The sequence below is a fragment of the Durio zibethinus genome, chromosome 1, assembly GCF_047325235.1.
Source record: "Durio zibethinus cultivar Kanyao isolate XHJ-2024 chromosome 1, ASM4732523v1, whole genome shotgun sequence".
Taxonomy (NCBI): domain Eukaryota; kingdom Viridiplantae; phylum Streptophyta; class Magnoliopsida; order Malvales; family Malvaceae; genus Durio; species Durio zibethinus.
Window position 1 is genome coordinate 9399544 of NC_143162.1, and position 23860 is coordinate 9423403.

At 28.9% G+C, this 23860-nt stretch overlaps 1 long non-coding RNA gene across 1 annotated transcript; it reads right to left on the reverse strand.

Moving 5' to 3' along the window:
* Positions 1 to 3117: 3117 nt before the first annotated feature.
* LOC149520337 (uncharacterized) lies at positions 3118 to 6535 on the reverse strand. Its single transcript, XR_016343029.1, has 3 exons — positions 5937 to 6535; positions 3417 to 3464; positions 3118 to 3309 (listed from the first exon to the last, which is right to left on the reverse strand). It is a non-coding gene; the product is annotated as an uncharacterized LOC149520337 (long non-coding RNA).
* Positions 6536 to 23860: the final 17325 nt, after the last annotated feature.

A 23860-nucleotide genomic window follows, 5' to 3' on the forward strand; every position in this document is an offset into this window, starting at 1 on the left:
GATTTGGCTACTCATCTAACTTAAATCACTCTTCTTTCTCTATTTTCATTTTCTTCTCTCTTTGGGAAATAATTGCTAATGGTGGTCCCATGATTAATTGCACAGAATAGAGTATTTATATATAAATATATATGTTTAATTTTGGCAGAAAAATATGGGCTAATTGATGAACAACCATACTTTTTATTTGCTTGAATTGACTAAGGTGAAGCCCGTTTCATGAGGATTTTGATTATCATAACCAAATTTATATATCCTAATTTAATTAATAATCACATGTTTTGTTTTTTATTATAAGACAGAAATATTTAAGTCGATACCAACTATATTACATTAGAGCCAAACCAATAAAAAATATTTATTGCACGTACTATTTAGTTATTACCAACTTGTTCTACTGGTTTTCTCATATACGATGTTGATCATTCTTGGAATGTTTTTTGAAGTCAACAGCCAGCTAAATCTAGAAACCGTAATATATTAACTCTTGTTTGACCACATCACCAAAAAAAAAAAAAAAAAACTGCAGTAAAAATCAAAATTTATACCCTAAGCCACAGATCATTCATGCCGAAGTCGTTTAACTCAAAATTTGTACCACATAGTACAATACGTGCTCAAAAATCAAAATGGTGGGGTTTTCACCCTCAATCAGAGTGTCCAAACTGGGACAAGATAGATCTGATCAGTGAAAGAGGAGAAGAAAAAAAGAAAACAAAATTTAAAAAATGGAAACCAATAAAGATGCAAACCCTGGCCTTGAAATTTGTATTGCAAGTATCACATCAAAGGGTCACTGAAAATGATGAAAGGGAGAAAACAGCGAGATTCTACACAAATCACAATTATTTCAGTGGCAAGGCAAGCAAATAAGATTAATATACGACAACCTTTGCTCTCTTCAACAAGTTGACAACCTTTCTACCGTCTCTAGCCAAATAATTTTCCTCACATATTACATCTTTTCTCTTTTCTCTCTTTTATGCTTTTTTTTTTTTTTTTTTGTTGGTTGGAGTTATTTTCACCACCTATTTTTTCAAATTTTAAATCATTAATGGGAAGAGAATAGTATTAAGGATTATCATGTAGGGTGTTATTCTCAATGTTCGGTTGAATTCACACATGAAATATATATATTCATATTTAAATAGATATTAAGGAAAAAAATATTTACCTTTAAAAAAAAAAAAAAAAACGTAATCACTTATGCATGAAGTCGGTGACCCTACATATCCAAGAAAATGAGTTGAGGGTGATTTTATGATTTATGAGGTGACAATATTTTGGTGGGTCCAAATCCAATGGGAATGGGAAATTAACAAATCACTTTTAATTAATATGTGCCTCATTTAATTTAATTTGATTTAATTAATTATTTCATCATGTAATTGCTCAGCTGATCCTGTTTAGGAAAAAAAATTCCTTTTAAAATAGAAACGAAATTAGAAGGAACTTGGGCTGACTTTTACCTCATTTTTTCCTTGAATATTCTTTAGGAGTTGGTCAAAATTTTGGACCATCTCCCATCCATTATATTAAATTCTTTGCGTAGACTTTCGCTTGTGTTTCTTTGTCAACATTAATTAGATATAAAATTTATTTATTAAATGAGATTTTACTTTTCATGAGAAAAATAAATAATGGTGACTTATTTTGTCTTAATGTTACAAGTTGAAAAAATAACGCGCTTATAAGGGGTCGGGACAAAAGGAATGAAATAAAAAATGAATACTACTTGAATAAAATCATTAATAAGATCAATATATACAAATACTACATTAAAAATTGACTACTATTATAATAGTATACAAACAATTTTTTCTTTTTCATTAAACTTAACATTTTGAAATTGAATCAAATACACATACACACACACACATATATATATATATATATATCTATTTGCAATATATTTTATTATTGAAATTAGACTAAAAAACAAACTCTTATTAATGGAATTTTTCATCGTTAACATACTTTTTATCCATAAAAAATTATTTTAACAATAAAAAATTATCATTAAACATTATCAAAAAGTGTGAAGCTGATAATATTCTTCGATAATAAGAATGTTAATAGGTAATGTACGGGGAAGATAAAATATTCTTCATCTTCACATTTTTAAAATATATATATCTCCGTTCTCAAACCTAATTAGTATTTCAAATTTACCCACATCCCCATTCCCATGAGTATTTAATAGATATGGATAATTTTCATATCATAATTTTTTTATTAATATATATATTTTTAAACTTTTTAATCTTTTCTTGTATATTTAAGTAAATTTTTTACAAATATATATTAATATATATTTTTTCAATAAATATATATTAATTTTAATTAATCTAAAATAATAATTTATATTATTTAATATAAATTTTTATACTAAATATATAAAAATATATATGTTGGGGATGGAGACAAGTAGTATAGGTACAAGACATGTATTATATTACCTGTCCTCATCCTCTTATCCAATAAAAATTTAAAATCATACACATTCTCATCTTTTTACTCATAATATAATACCTTTCATCACCTCTAATCAAGTAAAAAGTTAAATTCCTCATTGAGTTTGGATAAAATTGACATACTGATGATTTAATAAATTTTCTATCAACAATGAGTAGACTACTGGCACCGAAAAATTTCATCACTAAAAGTAATTATCATTTTAACTAAATTTCAAAAATAAAAATAAAATTGCCTTGCTAAAAACAATTAGCGACAAAAAGTCCGTCATTAAAGGGCAGTTTTGAAATATTTTAAAAAAATAAAATATATAATTCCATCAATAATTTATATAATTCTGTCACTAAAAGTATTTTGTACTTACTTAATTGGATTAATTTGAAAACATTCCATTGGTTAAGGTTACTAGTGACAAATTTTTCATTGTTAAAAGGTTTAAGCAGTGAAAACTCCATTGCTAATAATCGTTGGAAATTGTTTTTTTTTTCAAAATGAAAAAATTTTCGGGCTCAAAAGCATTCTATGTGAAGGGGGATTGATTCATTGAAGAAACAATCGATCCTTTTCACACAATGTTTTTTTAGAAAAAAGACATTGTATGTGACAATATTCTCTTCCAAATTATATTAAAACAGCCAGATACAAATGAAAAAATGTTCATTTCATTTATCAAAAAATAAATAAGTCAAACGTGCCAACAAAGTCATGGTAGTCTTTTGTAAACTGCATTTCTAATAAAGAAACCACATATATATAAATGCGTTGCAGTCGAAATACTCTTCAAAAGGGAGAAAATGCATGCATACCAAACTGACTTCGCCAACCATTGTAGAACTGAAATTCAAACCCAATTAAGGCAGAAGAAAAGAGCATGTGAGGATGGAAACAAAATCAACTTTGAGACAGTATGTTTGCTATTATTACTTGGTAAGCTTTCTTACCTGAAATAATGAACAAAAGCTATTAACCTGCTTATCTACAAAAATCCACTGATTTTGGAGATGCAAACAAGAATGAGAGACAAAGTTTACACAAATTGTTGTGCAAAAATCTCTATAAAATATTGCACATAACGTATACCATAAGTATCATCGTACAACAAATTATTAAAGACATAAATTTTTAATGAATCTTCCCTCTTATAGAATAATGTCAATATTTTATTATTAACCTAAAGAATTATCCTTTCATGAATATACATTCAAAATCATCACAAAGAACAATTACATGCAGCAGTTCAAGTAAGCATATATTTCATACTATTTTAATCACTACAGACATAACATATAACCATAGAAGCCATTACATCCAAAGTTTTGTAAGAAAAAGAAGACCTTCCTTTTCCAAAATGATAAGCTAGAGGAATCAATTGTTTCAACTAAATTAAACAATCATAAAAAGCCACATGAATAGAATAGTAATTCATAAATCATACAAACTAATTTCAGGATTGAAAGAAAATTGAGCAAACATTATAATTTGTCGGTGCAGTGCTAAGTTGTATCTTTATAATAGTACTACAGTTTTTTGCTTCCTAAGGATATAACTTTTTGAGAATAATAACATCTTTTTCAACTTCCCAACCTTGTTTTCTAAGATGTTGCTTAAGCTACATCTTAACTTCTTTAGTAATGACTTTCAAATATCACATAATCCCCTTTTTCCAAAAATTAAAGTCCAAAGTCAAAAACAACAAAAATACCACCCACTTTTTTCTTTTACCTACATCGTAAATGTACATGATTGTTCAAACATATGGGAACACGTTGCATTCTAACCTTTGATGGTATTATTGACTATTAAATAAGTTTCCTTAAGCCACTAGAGTCTCATATATGGATATAGGTAATCACACAAGCATCTAATTCCAAACAACCTAAATGTTTTAGAGAGTCTATTTTCTTGAAAGTCTGTTTTAAAGCAGACTAACACTATAAAGATTAGTCTAAAGTCTCTAACTTTGATTTTTAGCCCATGGCTAACCAAACAAGGCTAAAAAATAAACATTAATCAGAAAGAAGAATTTCCACATATCATCATTTTCATAGGCAAAAGAAAAGATTGAACTCGATAAAGAAAAGGCAAGAGACTAGTTTTTCGTTTGATGAGAGTGATCCAATAGGAAAAAAGCATCCCCAAGGTGTGCTTCAGGAGATATGCTAATTAGTAGCATGGATCAGGTTATTTTTCACAAAAATCCTACAATGTGATTCTAAAAGTAAAATTAATAGCATCAAAAGAGGACTTGGAATGTTTACTCTGTCATGCATGTTTACGAAACAAAATTATTGATGCAGGGGAATTGGGCAGTGGCCTTTAATTTCCAGTTGAGTCAGATTCAATACTAATGAGCTGTACACTTTAGCTTGCATTCAATCTCAGCTCCTTCAATCAACAATCCTGCATGAAATAAAACTATACCAATCTTCGCATTGCACGTTTACTCAATGCCAACAGTTCCATACTTCCTACATAACTAAAGCAAAATTTTCAACAAAATAAAATCTACAGAGAAGTTGAACGCTATTTTTTTTACCATTCCTACCAAGTTGCCATGTGCATCAAACTAAAAAAGCCCATTACTTTGAAAGGTGCAACTTTTCCCTATAAAATCGCAATTGACCAAGTACTTCAACATTACTAAACAACAAATACTTGAACCTTTGCATCTCCAATAACAGATTAATAAAAGAAATTCATTGGTCATTCTAATAGTCACAAATTAGCAAATGGATATTAAGAAAATGTAACCATCCACCATTAAACCTCAACAAAATAATGAATATTTATCAAAAGGCCAAATTTTTGAAGGGGATGATACTTATGATATGTCACAGCTTTTGAGCTCACAGGATTTTCAATAAGAATCACCTACAATCCTTCAATGTGTGCTATATGAGCATAAAAATCAAGCAAAAAGAGTAAGCTTTAGAGTTCCATACAGAAACAAACGGCAAAGAGCAACAGCAAAGCCCACACATCTATTTTCCATTGGCACATATCTGTTCCACTACTGTTAGGCTTGATACAGAAACCAAATGGTCCAAAATTTTCCACGAAACAAAAAAACTCTACCAATGTCCTGAAATAAGATATTTAATGTCTAGATCAAAGCTTATTCCAAATCAATGACCAATCACTACCTTCTTCCAAACAGCAAAGCCCATTTCATTTTCGCATCCCCCCTAAACAACCCACACTCGAACAAACCAAGCAAATCCATGCTGTTATGGTCAAAACCAATTTCAACCAAACCAAGCATAGCCCTTTCAGCATAATTAAATTTCCTTATTACATCTTAAACTAAAAGCATCCCTAATTCAGCCTCATGTCAGACTAAATCCATAAATCCCTAATTTCTGATCAACATCAAGTCAGCTTGAATCAAACTGAAATTCAGCCTCAACGCAACACCATCAGCAGTTCAACACAAGTAATTGTAGGAAAGTACAAGTAATTACATTTATATTTCAGCGCAAGAACTTAGTGATGACGAGAGTCCTTGACACTGCACTACTTGATGAGAGATGCAGATGAGTGTGACAATGTGCTGAGAGGGACGAGAAGGAAGACGAGCCCAAGGGGAAGCGAAGGAGGCCGTGGGTGTCAAGGAGGGGCAGAGGTTGCGCAGCGAGAGGAGGGTCGCACAAGGGTAGAATAGGATCTGGGAGAGGAAGGGTCGAGTGGGTTGGTCGCGATGGTTCTATTGGGGCCGGATCTGGTGGCCGGACATTAGGCGACAATGGGTTTTGGTGGGTGGAGACGAGGCTGCAGCTACAAGGTTGCGGTCAGCTGGCGAAAGGGTTTCAGAGAGAGAAGAAAGAAGAAATAAGGGCAAGTGAGGGAAGGAGGGGAAAGAGTTTTGAGTGATTAGCAACGGAATTTCGTCGCTAGTATTTTTTTTTTGGCATTAGCGACGAAAGTTCTTTCACTAAACGTCCATCACTAATGGCTAACTTTTTTGAAAAAATAATTTTTTTAAAGAAAAAAGTTTGAATTAGAGATGAAAATTTTTCATCGTCAATTCTATCACAATTGACAAAATAATGTTGAGAATTTGTCACCTTCATTGTAAGATTTTTGTGTGAATAATTATTGATGAAATTAGCGTTAAAATTCCTTTCGACGCTAATTTGTTGTCTTCACATATGTGATTCTATCACAAACTTAGTCTATGTAGATGAAAATCCCATTGTAAAAATAATTTTGAACAACAAAAAATTTTCATTGATAGTTTTTTGTTGTTGAAAGTTGGTTTGTTTTTTAATGTTAATTAATCATACATAATAGTAATTGAAATTAATTAAGTAGTCACTACAAGAAATTAGGCTTTTAAGGCTTTTTTATCATTTAGACATTTATATATGTTGTTAAATGCAAGTAACCCTAATGTGGATGGATTTGATCAGGGAATGTAGAAATAGTACTTCAAGATCCACTACATGTCTAAAACCTTTTATTATTCTTACTATAGGGGTTTAGATCTCTAGTGACGTTTTTTTAATATTTTACGATGTTTATAAAATGTCACTAAAAAATTTACGACGTTTGCCAAAAACATCATTAAGAGCGTTGGTTATATTTGCATCAGAAAATATAATGGTATTTTATAAAAAAAAAACCCCCATAATTTAATGGCATTTTGTAACAAATGCTGCTAATTTAGGAGAGTTTGTAAAGACAATTGCTTCTAAATTAGCAATGTCTGCATTAGAAAAACATCACTAAATTAGCGATGTTTGTTTAAAAAATTATCATTAATTTAATAGCATTTGTATACAAAAATGCATCTAAATTTATTGGCGTTTATGGTACAAATGCCACTAAATTTGAATTTAGTGACATTTTTTTAACACAAACGTCAAGAAATTAAAAAATTTACTTTTTTTTTTAAATTTCTTTTAATATTTATTATTATCATTAAATAAAAATGTAAAAAAAAAAACTTAAATTCATAAACTAAATATTATAAATGCATAATTTGTTCAAATATGCATGAACACAAAGTTAAATAATACATGCAATAACATTCAAATTATTTTAGTACATTAACCAAAAAATTTTAAATGTATGAAATTGATAACTGCATAGATTTGAAATACTACCATTTGATGAATGATTGTTTCTACCTTGGTCACTAACGTGTGCACGAACCTATTAAATATCATACAACTTTTAACACTTAATAATAAGCTAATTTTTATATTAAAAAATATAAATAGTTACTAAATATAATACTTGAGTTGGTGGACCACATATATTAGTTTCTGAAAATTGTTGTTGCATAAAATTCATAAGAGTATTGAATCGATCATGCAACTATTGAAATTTTGCATGCTCTTGGTCCATTCTAGAACATTTTTCTTCAATTCTAGCATGTTCATGTTCTCTTTTGCTTTCATTTGCTAGAAACGTTGTTGCATAGTTTGCAACTCCTCTTTCAATATGAAAATATCTCACGAAACTGATTTATTGAGAATATAAATTGCTGAGAGCTACATCCATAGTAGCTAGATGGTATTGGACCTAATCTGAGGCCTCGAACCCGTCCATGTCTTTCTTTTTGAGCAATTTCTGTGAAAATTAGATTTTTCAATTCTTATATGTTGACATAACCATTATATGCTATTTCAATCTCATCAACCATTTTCTCTTTCACTTTTTTTTGTAAATTAATTAAATAAAACTATCAAGTTTAATGATTGATATATAGTATATTTAAAATAGTAAATATTTACTTTATGTATAAAACAAATGCAACAAAATTACCACATTATCTTGTGTTTTGACATTAGGTAAGATTTGTCTTTTTTTGTGTGGGTTAATTGAAAAAGTTTCACACATCCAATTTTTTCACTCATCTCAATTTTCTATAAAAAATATATGTTGTTGTTAAATATATATCAACCACAACTTATTCATGCATATAAAGCCTGTCGATCAAGTTAAAAAATTCGAATAAGTTTAATATCATGTATTTAATCTATCTAAATTGTTAAAATAGAAATATAATTATAAAATTATATTTTTACCCTTTAATAGCACAAAAGTCTTAAACAAACGTAAACAATAAAAGGTCTTAAACAAACGTAAACAATAAAAGTATTTTGGCCTTTCATACATATCAATTATGGAAACTAAATTCAATCATTTGGACAAGTTTAATATCATGTATTAAAGCTATCTAAACTATTAAAACAGAACAATAACATCAACTTTGTATTTTTGCCTTTTAACGGTAAAAAAAATCCTAAACAAAGGTAAACAATAACTTCTTCACATATATCAACTGTGAAAATCAATTTCAATCATTCGAAAAAGTTTAATATAATGTATTGAAGCTATCCAAATAGTTAAAACAGAACAACAATATCAATTTTGCATTTTGCCTTTTAATGGCATAAAAAGTCCTAAACAGATGTAAACGTTAACTATTTCACACATATCAACTATGAAAACCAAGTTCAATTATTCCAACAAGTTTAATATCATGTATTGAAGCTATGCAAACTATTAAAATAGAACATTAACAACAAATTTGCATTTTTGCTTCGTAACAGCACAAAAAGTCTTAAATAGATGTAAATGATAGCTTTTTGATACATATCAATTGTGAAAACTAAGTTCAATCATTCAAACAAGTTTAATATCATGTATTGGAGCTATCCAAACTGTTAAAATAAAACAATAATAGCAAATTTATATTTTTACCTATTAATGGCACAAAAAATCCTAACTAGATGTAAACAATAACTTTTTTATACATATCAACTATGGAAACTAAGTTCAATAATTTTGATAAGTTTAATATAATGTATTGAAACCATCAAAACTATTAAAATCAAACAATAATTGTAAATTTGTATTTTTACCTTTTAATGGCACAAAAAAGTTGTAAAGAAATATAAATTGCAAATTACGATATATATCTCAACAATGAAAACCAAGTTCATTCATTTGGATAAGTTTAATATCATAAACTTACTATTTCTTTTTGCTTTCTTGCAAAACTTTTTGATCCACTTATGTGGCTATATTTCTATTGCTTTGTACTACCAATCCCAATCTATTCGCTTTTTTGTCATAAAAAATAATTGCATATATGGTAGAAATACAAATATTACTAACTTAAATCATAAAATAACTTTATTATTAAAACTAATATTAAAAATTATAAATTAATACATCTCCTTTTCTTGATAATCAAAATCTAATTAATTGTTCATATTGCCACCTAATCACATTATGAGGTACATTTTCCATTGTGGCCTCTATAGTAGTATTTCGATTGAAATACATTTTCTTCAAATTAAGCATATAGTCTTTCCATTTCTTTCCCAACGACTTAAGCGCAAATGAAGTTGGTATTTCAAGTACAAATCTTGATTGTAATAATACAAAAAGAAAAGTTTTAACAATAAACCAAATTTTAAATAATTAATTTTTTTATATATAATTAAATTATTCTAATACCTCAATAAAGTTTAAAGTATTGACCTTAACTTCTGCTGAAACTTTATGCCATGTTTTATAATGAATAGGCAATTTCATTCCATTACCGGCAATCATGCATAGAAATTCAACCAACAGTTAAGACTTTTCATCAATTGGTTGCCTATCAAAATTTACATATATTATAATATGCTCGTTTGGATGTAGTGCAAACAATTCCTTCAAAGTTGTCCAGCCTCTAGTCCTCCATTGACCATTGTTATCAATTGCAAAAAATAAAAAATCAATTTGTAAATTACCATTACTTTAATCATTATAATCGAAATCTAAATATGGTGTTTATGATACCTGCATTTAAATTAAAAGTAAAATCAATTGACGAGATACTATCTAAACCTAGACCTCCCGTATTGCCAAATCCAATATTAGTTGAAAGGTTAGAAATGACTGAGTTAGAATCAACAGTACGTACATTCCTCTCGAAAGGATTTAGTCCATAGACAAGATCAGCAAATGTTGCAAACAGTTTTGAACTAATATCTCTGATATATATTCTTTTCAATCTATTCTTCCACATTGTGGCTTAATTGCGTCATAAAAGCGAATATATAAAAAAACATATGTAAAGAACATATATAAAGATATTGAGAAGTTAAGAAATCATAACCAACGATATATAAAGAATATATCGATTTAATTAAATTAAAAGATAATGTATGATTTACAATATAATAAATATAGAAAAGCGAATGTGACATAAATTGCATAAAAATATTTATTACATTATGTTTTAAACACTCAAATTACAAAATATAGATGATCCATCATGGTTTATAAATGTCTTCATTAACATCTTCACGGACCCATTGAGTAGAGGTGTTGGAGATATTTTCATTTAAGTTTTGTTTAGCAAAAAAACAACATTCAGTTCTACGTTCAACATCATCTTAGTATCTAACCTTATATCAAATAAATCTCTAGGTGTATTTCAAAGAATAACAAACCAACCCAATTCTTTGGGGTCTTTAGAATAAAAACTTATTTGACTTAAGAGAAAAAAACATAAGGTTCATCGATGAGTTATTGTCTGGTGTGAATTAATCGAGAAAAATTTATAATTGTAAATCTAAACTAATCTTTCTTAATACCTCTCGTACTATTCATTTCAGCCTAATCACACCAAAATAAGATAACTTTTCACTTGTCATAATAATCCAACTCAATGATGTCATTAATCATGCCATAATAGTCAACATTTCCCTCTAAAGGGTTTGTGTCCCTAGCACTAAATAGCTAGTAGTTGATGAAGTAACAATAACTCTTTTAAATTTTGTGTACTTTAAAATCTTTCACGAGATTTAATGTGAATCTAAATCCATTGATGATGAAACTTTGTATCATTTCACAATCTTGTTCAGATTTTGTGAAAGAGACTTTACCTCTTTACTAACAAGCCTTCCACTCCAAACCTATAAAGGTAGAATAAATATATATGTTATTAATTTTATTTATACCCTAAGCATTTTATGTAGATTTCTCATAATGGGAAGTATGGCATTACTTATAATTGCTCCTAACCATTCATGAAAGTTTTCGATGAACAACTTATCAAGCTCTCGAGGTTTTGATCATCGATAATGTGCATGACCTCTCAAATTATTTCTATACCACTAAAAAACATCATGATAAAGTATTAACAATAAACAAAATATAATAAATTATGATTAATGGAATGAATTATTTCCTTGCAAGAAAACTTACGTGCGAAATGATTCAATTGAGTCATGATGGAAAAAGAACATATCAATATGCTTGTCCCTAAGATTTATCATCTAATTCCACCATTTCAACTTTGCCTATTGGTTGTCCAAAACTTTTAAAAAGAAAATTGTAGGCAAAGTTAGTATGCTAAATACCAACATTTCTTGATGGACTATTAAATCTTGTTTCATCATCTTTCAAATAACGAGAACAAAATGTCATACACTCTTCTGCTAAATATTCTTCAGTAATTGAATCTTTCGGATAACTTTAACCTCCCTAAAACCCTAAGGTATAAAACATTTGTTATATACCTTTTTAACTAGAGTAATATGATCAACATTAATAACCTAATTAAGTTATTGATAAATAATACCTTTCGATAGGATACATCTATCGATAATAAACTAATCCACTAACTTTTGCTTCATATGAAAGTTGGATAACCAAATGCATTATAATAGTGAAGAAGTTTAGAGGAAAAATCTTCTCTAAACGGCATAAAGTAAGTGCAACTTGATCTTCAAGTTTGTCACGCTCTTCCACATTTAAAACTTTCCCACAAAGAGCTTTAAGTATGTTACTCAATCTAATTACTATTGAAGTGACTTGCTTTGACATTAATGAACATAAAGTAAGGAGAAGTAAGTTTTGCATCATAACGTGATAATCATGTAACTTTAATAAAAAAAGTTTTCGCTCATTCAGCTTCACACATCTCGATATATTTGATGCATAGTCATTCAAAACTTTCACATTTTTCAAAATCTTGCAAAACACATCTTTCTCAACTTTATAAATCCTAAAATAGGTAGGAGGCAATTGATATTTGCCATTAGGAAGCAACTTTGAATGAAGGTTAGGGCGAATCCCCATATCAATTAGGTTAAACCGACTCTTTAAGTCAACCTTTGATCTTTTATTCACATTGAGAATTGTCTCAATAAAATTTTTACAAATATTCTTCTCTATATACATCACATCAATGTTATGACATAATAAATTATATTCTCAATAACGTAACTCAAAAAAGATAGTTCTTATTTTCCTCAGACTCATTGGGATCATCTTTGTTATCTTTCTCCTCATTACTTTAAACTTCAAGATCACCAACTTGAGTATCAGTATCACCAATTTGAGTAATAAAAGCCAAGACACCTTCAAAGTTCTCCCTCACTTTTTTCCTTGATTGAGTTATTTTTTCATAAGTAAAATTGATATCTTTTAAATTTGACAAGATATTAGACCTATTAATTGGTAAAATTGATCTTCTTAACTCTTTAGTTCTATCAAAAAGATATTTTTAGAATCTAAATTGATGATTATCATTTAACCATCACTAATGTGCCATATAACTGAACTTCCTACAATTATGTAACCATTTCGAACATGTCTATATCATTACTTGGACCTTTTTTCCTAATAATTATTATAGATAAAATACATGATTGTTGTTTCATTGTAATCCATGGTGGTAAATTGTACGGAATCAATATAACTGGTTAAATACTAAAAGAAGTACTCATCATTTTAAACGGATTGAATCTATTCAGATGCTAGTCCAAGCATAACATTTTGAAAATCAAAAGCAAAGTCTAAAAATCTAGAATAAAATGATTTTCATATGAAAAAATCTACAGGATACCTCAATGATTCATCATTCTTCTGCTTGTCATGATGCCACCTTATAAAATCTATAATTTTGGAAAACATGAAGTGCTATTGAAATCTTAGTATTAACAAAAAATATTGTAAAACCTTTACAGGTTTCTTTTTTACATTGACGTCATCATCATCATCCTTGTTCAACCTTTTATTAAGATTTTTTTTCACCTAACGAGAATTACCGTACAAATGACAAGATTCTTGATTTTTTCTATCATCCCAATACAATATACAATCATTGGGACAACTATGAATTTTCTCATATCCAAGACCCAAATCTTTGATCATCTTCTTTGAATCCTTACAAGATTGAAGAATTTTTGCAAAAGGAAATATTTCTTTCATAAACTCCACTAATAAAGTCAAAGAGTTTTTCATTCATCCACATAAACATTTCAAGTGAAAAAGATGCACACAGAAAGATAACTTTGAATGCTTAGATCCCTCATAAAGTTTTTCATTCATATCCGCAAGTAACCTATAACACTTTGATGCTTTTTCACTAGGTTATTGGTCACCTACACCTATCCTTTGTTTACCAAATTTATTCATTTCAACATTTGACTTATTAAATCCAACATTTTGGGGAGACAAATGATGAAAATATTGGTTATGAATGTTAAAAGCATCTCACAACATGCCTTCAATGTCATCTTATCTAATAGGATCATGTTGGTGTTGGGAAGCCCTTAATGTTGTCAACTACACCTATCCTTTGTTTACCAAATTCATTCATTTCAACATTTGACTTATTAAATCTAGCATTTTGAGGAGACGGATGATGAAAATATTGGTTATAAATGTTAAAAGTATCTCACAACATGCCTTTAATGTCATCTTATCTAATAGGATCATGTTGGTGTTGGAAAGCCCTTAATGTTGAAGGAACTCTAGGCGAAGATCTTGATGGTACAAACTTTCTATGAAAATATCAATTAACATATCCCAAGATAATTTCAGTACAAATTAAATGTTTCAAAATAACTTCATGCATTTGCCATTCGATATTAGCACACTTCAAACATAGGCATAATATCATGTTATCTTTATTTATATTCTTAAATGCAAAATTAAGAAAATTTTCCATTTCATCTCGATACTCTTGACTTAATCTTGACTTTTGCATCAAATTCTTATCCATTTAGTACTTGTTACATCATCAGACCAAAATTATATAAATAAATTATATAAAAACAAACATGTCAAATACTTAATTATACTATGTATTAAACCAAAAATAATAATAAGATCAGTACTTATAGAAGACTAAAACAACAAAACAGTTATGCACTCTATAACAATATCAGTCGAAGGATCTCCCTATAATACTTGAACGATTTTTTAATTTTTTCAACCACAGGTATGAAATGACATAAAAAGTTACCTCGTCAACTTTATTCAGCTTACCCATGATAATTTGTAACAAATAGGAAAGGTCACCATCCGATTTATAAATTTCAACTCCTTATTGTCAAGCATTTTCTTAATTACCTGATATAAAGCATTTATAACTCTGTTGCTAACCTAGACATTAGGCTAGAGTATTTGTATTTAGGGTTGAAATAAGGTAAATTTCATTTAGAGGAAACCCAAAAAAAAAGAAAAATAAAAGGAAATAGAAGGGGATAATGGGCTCCAAATGGGTATTTAAGGAAGATGGGTTTTGGAGAAAAATTTTAAACCAAAAATTATAACAAAAATTGTAAAAGCTAAAAGAATAGTAGAATGAAGTAAAAGCTAAAGTAAATAATAAAGGAATAAGAGAAATAAGGTTTAAAAGCTCGAATAGTAAAAGCTAAAAAAAAAGGAAAATAAATTGTAATTAGTCTGAAAAAAGAAATAGTAGATTAATGAAGCTGAAGCTTAAAGATGAAGATTTGATACGCTAAGTCTGGGGATAATTTTAGTGGAGTTTGTAAGACAAATGCCCATAAATTTGACAAATAAAGGCGTTTCAACAAACAAATGCCACTAATTTTTAATGTTTTGAGTTTGACGAGTTTTAAAAAATTATATTTACCATTATTAAAAATTACAAAATTATTTAAAGGGTGTTTGATTCCAATTTCTATGAGAGTATTATTCAAGATATTTTTTTGCCAAAAAACACCTTTAATAATCCTCTTTCATTTTTTAAAGGGATCATTGAAAGCATTTTTGGCTAGAAAATGCCTTGAATAAACCCTTATAAAAAATTAAATCGAGTTATTCAAGGTGTTTTTTGTCAAAAATACCTTTAATAATCATCTTCAATTTTTTGAGAGGATTATTAAAGGTATTTAAGGCAAAAAACACCTTTAATAATCCTCTTAAATTTTGACGAAAAGATTATTGAAGGCGTATTTGACTAAAACGCTTTTAATAATCCCCTCAAATTTTTTAAAGAAAATTATTAAAGGTGTTTTATGTAGAAAATGCCTTCAATAATAATTTTCATTTTTATTAGAGGATTATTCAAGGCATTTTCTAAAAAAAGAACACCTTCAATAATATTCATAAATTTTGACAAGGAAATTGTTAAAGGTATTTTTTTACTAAAAACGCCTTCAATAATCTCCTTCAATTTTTTTAAAAAAATTATTGAATGTATTTTTAAAAGAAAATACATTCAATAATCCCTTTTTTTAGACCATTTTTATCAGGTGATTATTTATGATGTTTTTAGTCAAGACATGGGAAATAATATAAAAAATGATTAGTGAAGGCGTTTTACTAAAAAAAAAACCCTTCAATTTTTTGTAAGAATATTCAAGGCATTTCTAGGTAAAAATGCTTTGACTAATCCCAAATAAAAACAACCATGATTTATTGAAGGCGTTTTTTACAAAAAAACACCTTGAATAATCCTCTTTAAAAATTGGATAGGATTATTGAAGTTGTTTTTGACAGAAAATACTTTGAATAATCCCATATTAAAAAAAAAAAAGAGGATTATTGAAGGTATATCTTTAACAAAAAATGCCTTTAATAATTTTTTAAAAAAAATTGAAGGAGATTGTTGAAGGTGTTTTTAATAAAAAAATACATTCAATAATCTCCACATCAAAATTTAAAAGGATTATTAAAGGTAATTTTTTTAGAAAACGTTTTGAATAACCCTTTGATAAAAATAAAAAGGATTATTAAAGGTATTTTTTAGCAAAAAACACCTTTAATAATTTCATTTAAAAAATTAGAGGAGATTATTGAAGGCATTTTTGCTCAAAAATGCCTCTAATAATTTTCTTGTCAAAATTTAAGGGGATTATTAAAGGTTTTTTTTCTTTTTTCAGAAAATGCCATGAATAATCTTCTAATAAAAAAAAGAAGAGATTAGTAAAGGCATTTTCTATGAAATACACCTTCAAAATTTTCTTTTAAAAATTTGAAAGGGATTATTGAAAGTATTTTTAGTCAAAAACGCCTTCAATAAACTCTTCGTTAAAATCTAAATGGATTATTAAAGGTGTTTTATTTTTGGTAAAATGCCTTCACTGATAATTTTTTATATTCATTCTTGTCTTAAACTTTGAAATCCTAAATTCCTATTATAGAGAATGATTAAAAGCTGCATTGCACCCTAAACCAAAACCATTAAACCCATTTAGTTTCCTTTTGATTTCGGTATCTCTCTTATCGCCATTGATCTTCAACAACTCAACGCCATGAACCTCTCTGTTTACTGGTATGTCATTACTTTTATTTTTTTTTGCATTATTTATATTCTTTGATATAGATTTTTTTTTTCTTTCCTTACTATATATATATATATTTGATTCATTCCACCGTCACTTTAATCGTTCAAGCACCTTTCATTGTATATATGGTGTTTTTATGTTGTTTGGTTTAAATATTATGGTTTGGTAAATGGTATTATAGAAATTGTATGCATTTTTTTACTCATCATTTGTTTTGCATGGAACTTTAATTTAAGGTGGGAATCATAGTATGGCTTGTACTCGTAAAATAGTATAGGTTTAAGGATGATTTACATATATTGGTGTAGTAATTGTAGTATGATATTGGTTGTATTTTGCTATGTATTGTGTGAAATTTAGAGAGATAGTTTGGTGTATTTCGTATAATTATGATCAACATCTCAGGTATAATGGAATCTAAACAACATACTTCTCTTGCTACTGAACATGAAGATGACAAACCTATAGGCCAAAAAAGAAAAGCAAAGGGACGAAATAAACAAATTCAAGTGACTGACACGAAAATTCACGTCGACTTTAATCAAAGTAGGTAGTCTATGTCTGACAGAGTTACCAAATTGGCTATTCATATTGGAGCGATCGTTCATAGTAGCATTTTAATTATGTACCATAATTGGTGATGAGTTCCTGATGATTTAAGGAATCATATATGAGAGTCAATTATTGTATGTTTATTCAACTATTTCATAAAATTTGTTAAATAATCATTTAATTAAAATTTAATGTGTTCATACTAATTGTGTATAATTTTTAAGGAATGGTTTGACATCCTAATTGAATGTAAAAAGTTTGTGTTGCAATTGGATGGGGAAGCATTCAGAAACTTTAAAAGCAGATTGATAACCTAATATATTTTACTACTCAATGATCAGGGTGATGTATTAGCTATTTCACCTATGTCATATGCAGATGTTATAAGTTATGACGATTGTATGATTTTTATTTGAGATCAGTTATCGGAAGATTTCTCGATATGCATCCTATTACAAAAAATTATTTATAAGATTTTATGTAATATATTCGATATCTTAATATGTGATTTATGTAATGTCTTTCTTTTTTAGAAAATTAAAGAACAACAAAAGGACATTTGGGCCAAACATGTATATCATCATCAAACATTGAAAAAGGGTTATGCAAATGTCAAGTATGAGCTTGTAAGTATTCACACACTTGTTTTATGCTCATAAATGAATATTTATGAACATTTGTTTAATAGATTTTGATTCTCATATTGCAATAATTTATTAGGAATCAACTAGTTTTGGCACCAAAGTTTTCAAATGAGATGTGTGAAAACAAGGACATCTGTGAAAGGATAGATCATTTGTGGATGAAGCAACCGAAAAAATGACTAAAAAGATTGTAGGTATAACTGCTTATTATATCATGTATGATTGGCTTTATGCTTTTATGCATGATTATATACTTGTATATATTTGTTGTTATGGCCCATCTTATTATTATCTTTCAGAATGATTAGACTACTAAATTTAAATATTATGAATTGGCAACCCACTATGACGAAAATCCCTTGTCTTTAGCATTAAGAGCTAAAAAAAGACATGGTCAAGTTCATGGGGTTGGTAAATTTGTGTTGCCATCAAATTTTTTAGTAATCAACCTAAAACCCCTTAAATGATGAGTGCACAATATGAAGCAATCATTAAGCAACAACAGCAAAGACTAGATGATCAAGAGCAATGCTTGAATGAGCAATAGCAACGACTCGCAGCTTTAGAGGCGATGTTGGCAATAATGTAGCCTAGCATACCTGTAGGCTAGTTGAATAGCATCATCCACCTATGGCAAGCTTTCATTGCAAGTCAAGCAAGAAACCTAACTCTGGTACTGGCCATGAAGTATGATTTTATTTATTCACTTAATATTTATTTGTTTATTATTTTTATTGATTTGGTTTTAATACTTATATTTCATTATATATTTAATAAAGATGTTAGGACTCAGAGTATGACACTTGTTGAGGCTGCCATTGATGAGTTATCTAATTATTCACTTGATCATTTATTCAGAGGAAACTTCATTACCTTTGAGTCTGAGGATGGGTTATTTGATCAACCATTGCTTTCTTACATTAGTGGGGATGATGTTAAGGAATTTTATTACTTGGATGAAATATCAGTTGTTGATATTGTTGCTTATATGAGATTAGCTTATAAATTTACATTTACAAAGTTAATATGTATTAATCTATATTACGATGTATTACTAACTAGTATTATTGATTGTTATTGTGCAGCTTCCTATATAGAGAGATCAAGGCAAGATAAATGACCCATAGATTCATATTAGTTAACCCGAATATCATTAGTGAGCAGAGTGGCACAATCATTTTTCGTGCTCGTCATGTGATTTAATGCATGAAAAAATAGGCTGATTATTATTTGCTCATGTATAATGCTACATAAGTTATATTCATACAAATAATTATTCCAACCTTACCCAAATCTAAGATGATGCCTAATTTGAGTATATCATTCTTATTATTTTGTAGTCATCATTGGCAGCTTATTGTGATTGATATAAATTCTTTTATGCCATACTTATGTAATTTTGCTCAACCAAAGGCGATGCCTAACCCTGATATTAAAAATTTTATAAAGAGGTATTACATGTTATTATATTATTTTTTATTTCTTCATAATTATGTTTATTTTTGTATTAAGTAATTTTTTTCTTTTCAATTTAGGGTAATGTCTGTAATTGATAAGAAAGCAAAGATAAATTGGGTGTCATTATTGGTAAATATGAAATTTATTCTTTTATGCTAAGTTTATTTATATATATGTTTTCTAAACCCACTAAATTTATTTTTCAAGTACCTCGTCAACCAGGATATATTGAATGTGGATATTATATCCTTCATTTTATAAGGGAGATAATATTATATGCTTTTATGACCATACCATTCAATGTTAGTATTAATTTCACAAAATTTTTATATCTTTAAAAAAAAGTTTAATTATAATCTCGTTTATTAACATTTACTTTTGATTTTTTTTTAGTAAGAGAGTAAATGAAGCTTCACAATAGACAAACTTAATGAAGTCTGTAAATAGTGGTGTGAGTATGTATTATTGTTTGCTAAACCTTGAAGTTAAGGATTGTTAGTCGGGTGTAAATATATGCATTTCATTTGTTATAATGTTTTTAACATGCCATGTTGAATGGATAATTTAAGTTTCTAGACTGGGGTATTGGTTTAATATTATTGGCTTATATTTGTTTTATATCAATTGGCAACTTATATGAATACACATATATTAAGTATGATTATTTGAAAAAAAGTATATTTATATAGCAACTATATCAGTTTAAATTTAGATGTGTAGTCAATCTATTGAAATACTACAATATTCGTAATATAAATTCCAAAATGCAATTCATAGTATCACATATATAAACCAAATATTTTTTGGACATAAACGTACAACTGACTTTCCCTCTCATTATTTTAGAAAGATTATTCAAGGCGTTTTTGTCTAAAAAATGCCTTTAATAATCCCTTACAAAAAATTGAATTAGGGTTTTCAAGGCATTTCTGACAAAAAATGCCTTCAATAATCCCCTCCTATTGTTTTAAATGGATTAGTGAAGGCATTTTTTGCCAGAAAATACCTTAAATTATCCATTACCAAAAATTAAATGGGGTTATTTAAGACGATTTTTGATAAAAAAAAAAAACCTTCAATAATCTCCTTCCATTATTTTGAGGATTATTTAAGGCATTTTTGACCAAATACCTAGAATAATCCCTTACAAATAATCCCTTGAAAAACCCAAAAAACCCTAAAAAAAGGGATCGAATTTACGACTTTATGGTTAAAACTGTATATTCTAACCAACTAAGCTACTCGAGTTATTAGTTTAAGATATGATTATTAATGGTATTAAGTGTAGCTCTAACCAACTGAGCTACTTCAATTATTAGTTTAAGAGGTAATTATTGAACGGCATTATTTTGGCCTAATACCCCTTCAATACTATCCTTAAATTTTGACGAGAAGATTATTGAAGGTATTTTTAATAAAAAAATACCTTTAATAATTGCTTTAACTTTTTATGAGGGAATTATTCAAGGAGTTATCTGTCAAAAATACCTTTAATAATCCCTTATCCATTTTTTATAAGAGGATTATTTAAGGTATTTTCGACTAAAAATGCCTTAAATAATCCCTTATCCATTTTTTATATGGTAACACTGCTAATTTCTATCTTTAGTGATGTTTGTAAGTACAAACACCGTTATTTGAATATTTAGTGACGTTTTGATAAAAAAAACACCTTAAGATTTATAAAAACATGGAAGCTAGCTACATTTTTAAGTGAAACGTCGCTACAAAATTGCCATTAATTTTTTATTTTCTTGTAGTGTCTTGGATCTATTATTTTTGCACAAATCTTTTTTATTTTTAAAAAGAAACAATTAGAAAAGGTTCAAGTGTTCGAAATGAATTTTTAGATCTGTGGATTTATCAACATTAAATTTGTAAAAAAGAATAAACTCTTCCTGGCAATTAGGTTAGGTATGATGAAAAAAGTATGAAAAGTCTTTTGCTTGTTTATATTCTTTCCCTAGAAATTACTTTTACCATATTCAAGAACAAGTACACATAGAGAGCACAATACAACAAAGAGTTGTATGCTGCATTTGAAAAAAATGAATTGTTCTCGAAAATGGATATATTGATTCTCTCCAAATTGGTTGGACTGTAGGTGCAATGATTTACTTCACGGGTGAAGTCTCTAGTTCAAGTCCAGGATGGCCCAGCTGAGTCAAAGAAAAGAATAGAAAAAGCATCTAACTTTTTCATACATATTCCACTTGGCTTAGGGATATAGCTTAGTTGGTAGAGCTTCGCTCTTGCAATTAGGTTGTTGCGATTACGAGTTGGGTATCTAATTATCTAGGCAATGATGATAGTATCTTGTACTTGAATTGATGGCTCACTTTTTCTTAGTAATGGGGAAGAAAACTGACATATGCCACTGAAAGACTTTACTAAGACAAAAATGGGCTGTCAAGAATGTAGAAGAGATAAAATGGGCAATTGGTCAAATCTAGAATGGATCGTACATGGACAGTAGTTGGAGTTGAGGAGTCCTCCAAGTTTTCCTATCCAGGATCCTTAGGGAAGAGAATCAAGTTGGCCCTTGCGAACAACTTGATACAATATCTTCTTTTAACCTTTTAAGCAAAATGCAATAAAAGGAAGGAAAATTCATGGACCAACCTTATATCTCTACCCTGTAAAAGCTATGAAATCACCCTAAGGACGCCTTCGATACAAAGGTTGTAGACCAACCATGGAACCCTATTCAATAAATGGAATGCATTAGCTGTTCACTTTTAGGTTGGACAGTAAGGGTCAGAAAAGGCAATCACTTATTCTTAAAAACAGCATTCTTAAGACCAAAGAGTTAAAGGAGAGAAAACTCTCCGTTCCTGGTTCTCCAATAGCTAGATCCTCTGAAATCACAAGAATCCTTAGTTAGAATGGGATTCCAACTCAACACCTTTTGAAATTTTGAAAAGAGTTTTTTTTTTATAGCACAATACGATAAAACCTGTAAGCTATGTTCAGGGAGAGTTATTGTTTATCATTGGCCTCTATGGTAGAATTAGTCAGGGGCCTGAAAGATGGTGGTTTACCTTGTGATGGATGTTAATGGTTCGAGTCTGCTTATCTTTAACTCGTAAACTAAGTCAAAACAAAGCTATATGATAGTACCTAATTTTTTAGATTCGATGGTTTGATCTTATGATTTATCATTCTTGGACATTGATAAGATCCTTCCATTTCATTTAGTAACACTTTAAGATGGCATAGTCTTAAAGTAAAGTAAGTAAAATTAAGGGCAAGGTCCAAATGAAGAAAGGCTTACGATAGATACCTAAGAACCCAGATACGAAGAATGATGTAGTAAGCAACGAAATGCTTCAAGGAATTAAAAATAATCATAGATCCAGATATTCTTAAATAGGTCAACTTGTCGAATTACTGCTAAAACCATGGGCAAACAAGAGACATCCTAGCAAACTAAAACATCTTAGTAGCCAGAGGAAAAGAAAGTAAAAGCAATTCTTATAGTAATGGCGAGTGAAATGAAATTAGCCTAAATTATGATAAAGAAGTTATGGCAGAGCAACAAAAGCATCGTGCTACTAGGCAAAGCAGTGAAGTGTCAAACCTTAGATGGCGATAGTCCAATAACTGAAAGCATCACTAGCTTACGCTTTGACTCAAGTAGCATGAGGAATGTTGAATCCTTTGTAAATTAACAAGGACCACCTTACAAGGTTAAATACTTCTGGGTGATTGATAGCAAAGTAGTACCTTGAAAAAAGAGTAAAAAAACCCTTGTTAGGGAGTGAAATAGAATATGAAATAGTAAGTTCCCAAGCAGTGGGAGAAAATGAGCAAGTGACTCATAGGTAGTGACTTGGTTAAGGGAACCCACCAAAGTCATAGCGAAAACAAGTCTTCATAGGTCAATTATCACTATTTATAGACCCAAACCTTGGTGATCTATTTATGACTAGGATGAAGCTTTAGTGAAACTAATTGGAGGTCTGAATCGATTGATGTTGAAGAATCAACGGATATGTTTATGGTTAGGTGTGAAATGCCATTTGAACCTAGAGCTAGTTGGTTCTCCCCAAAATACATTGAGGTGTAGTAGTTGACTAGACATATAAGGGTAAAGCATTGTCTTAGTGTTGGCCTCGAGAGCAGTACCAAATTAAGGTAAACTTTGAATACTAGATATGACCTCAAACTAATACG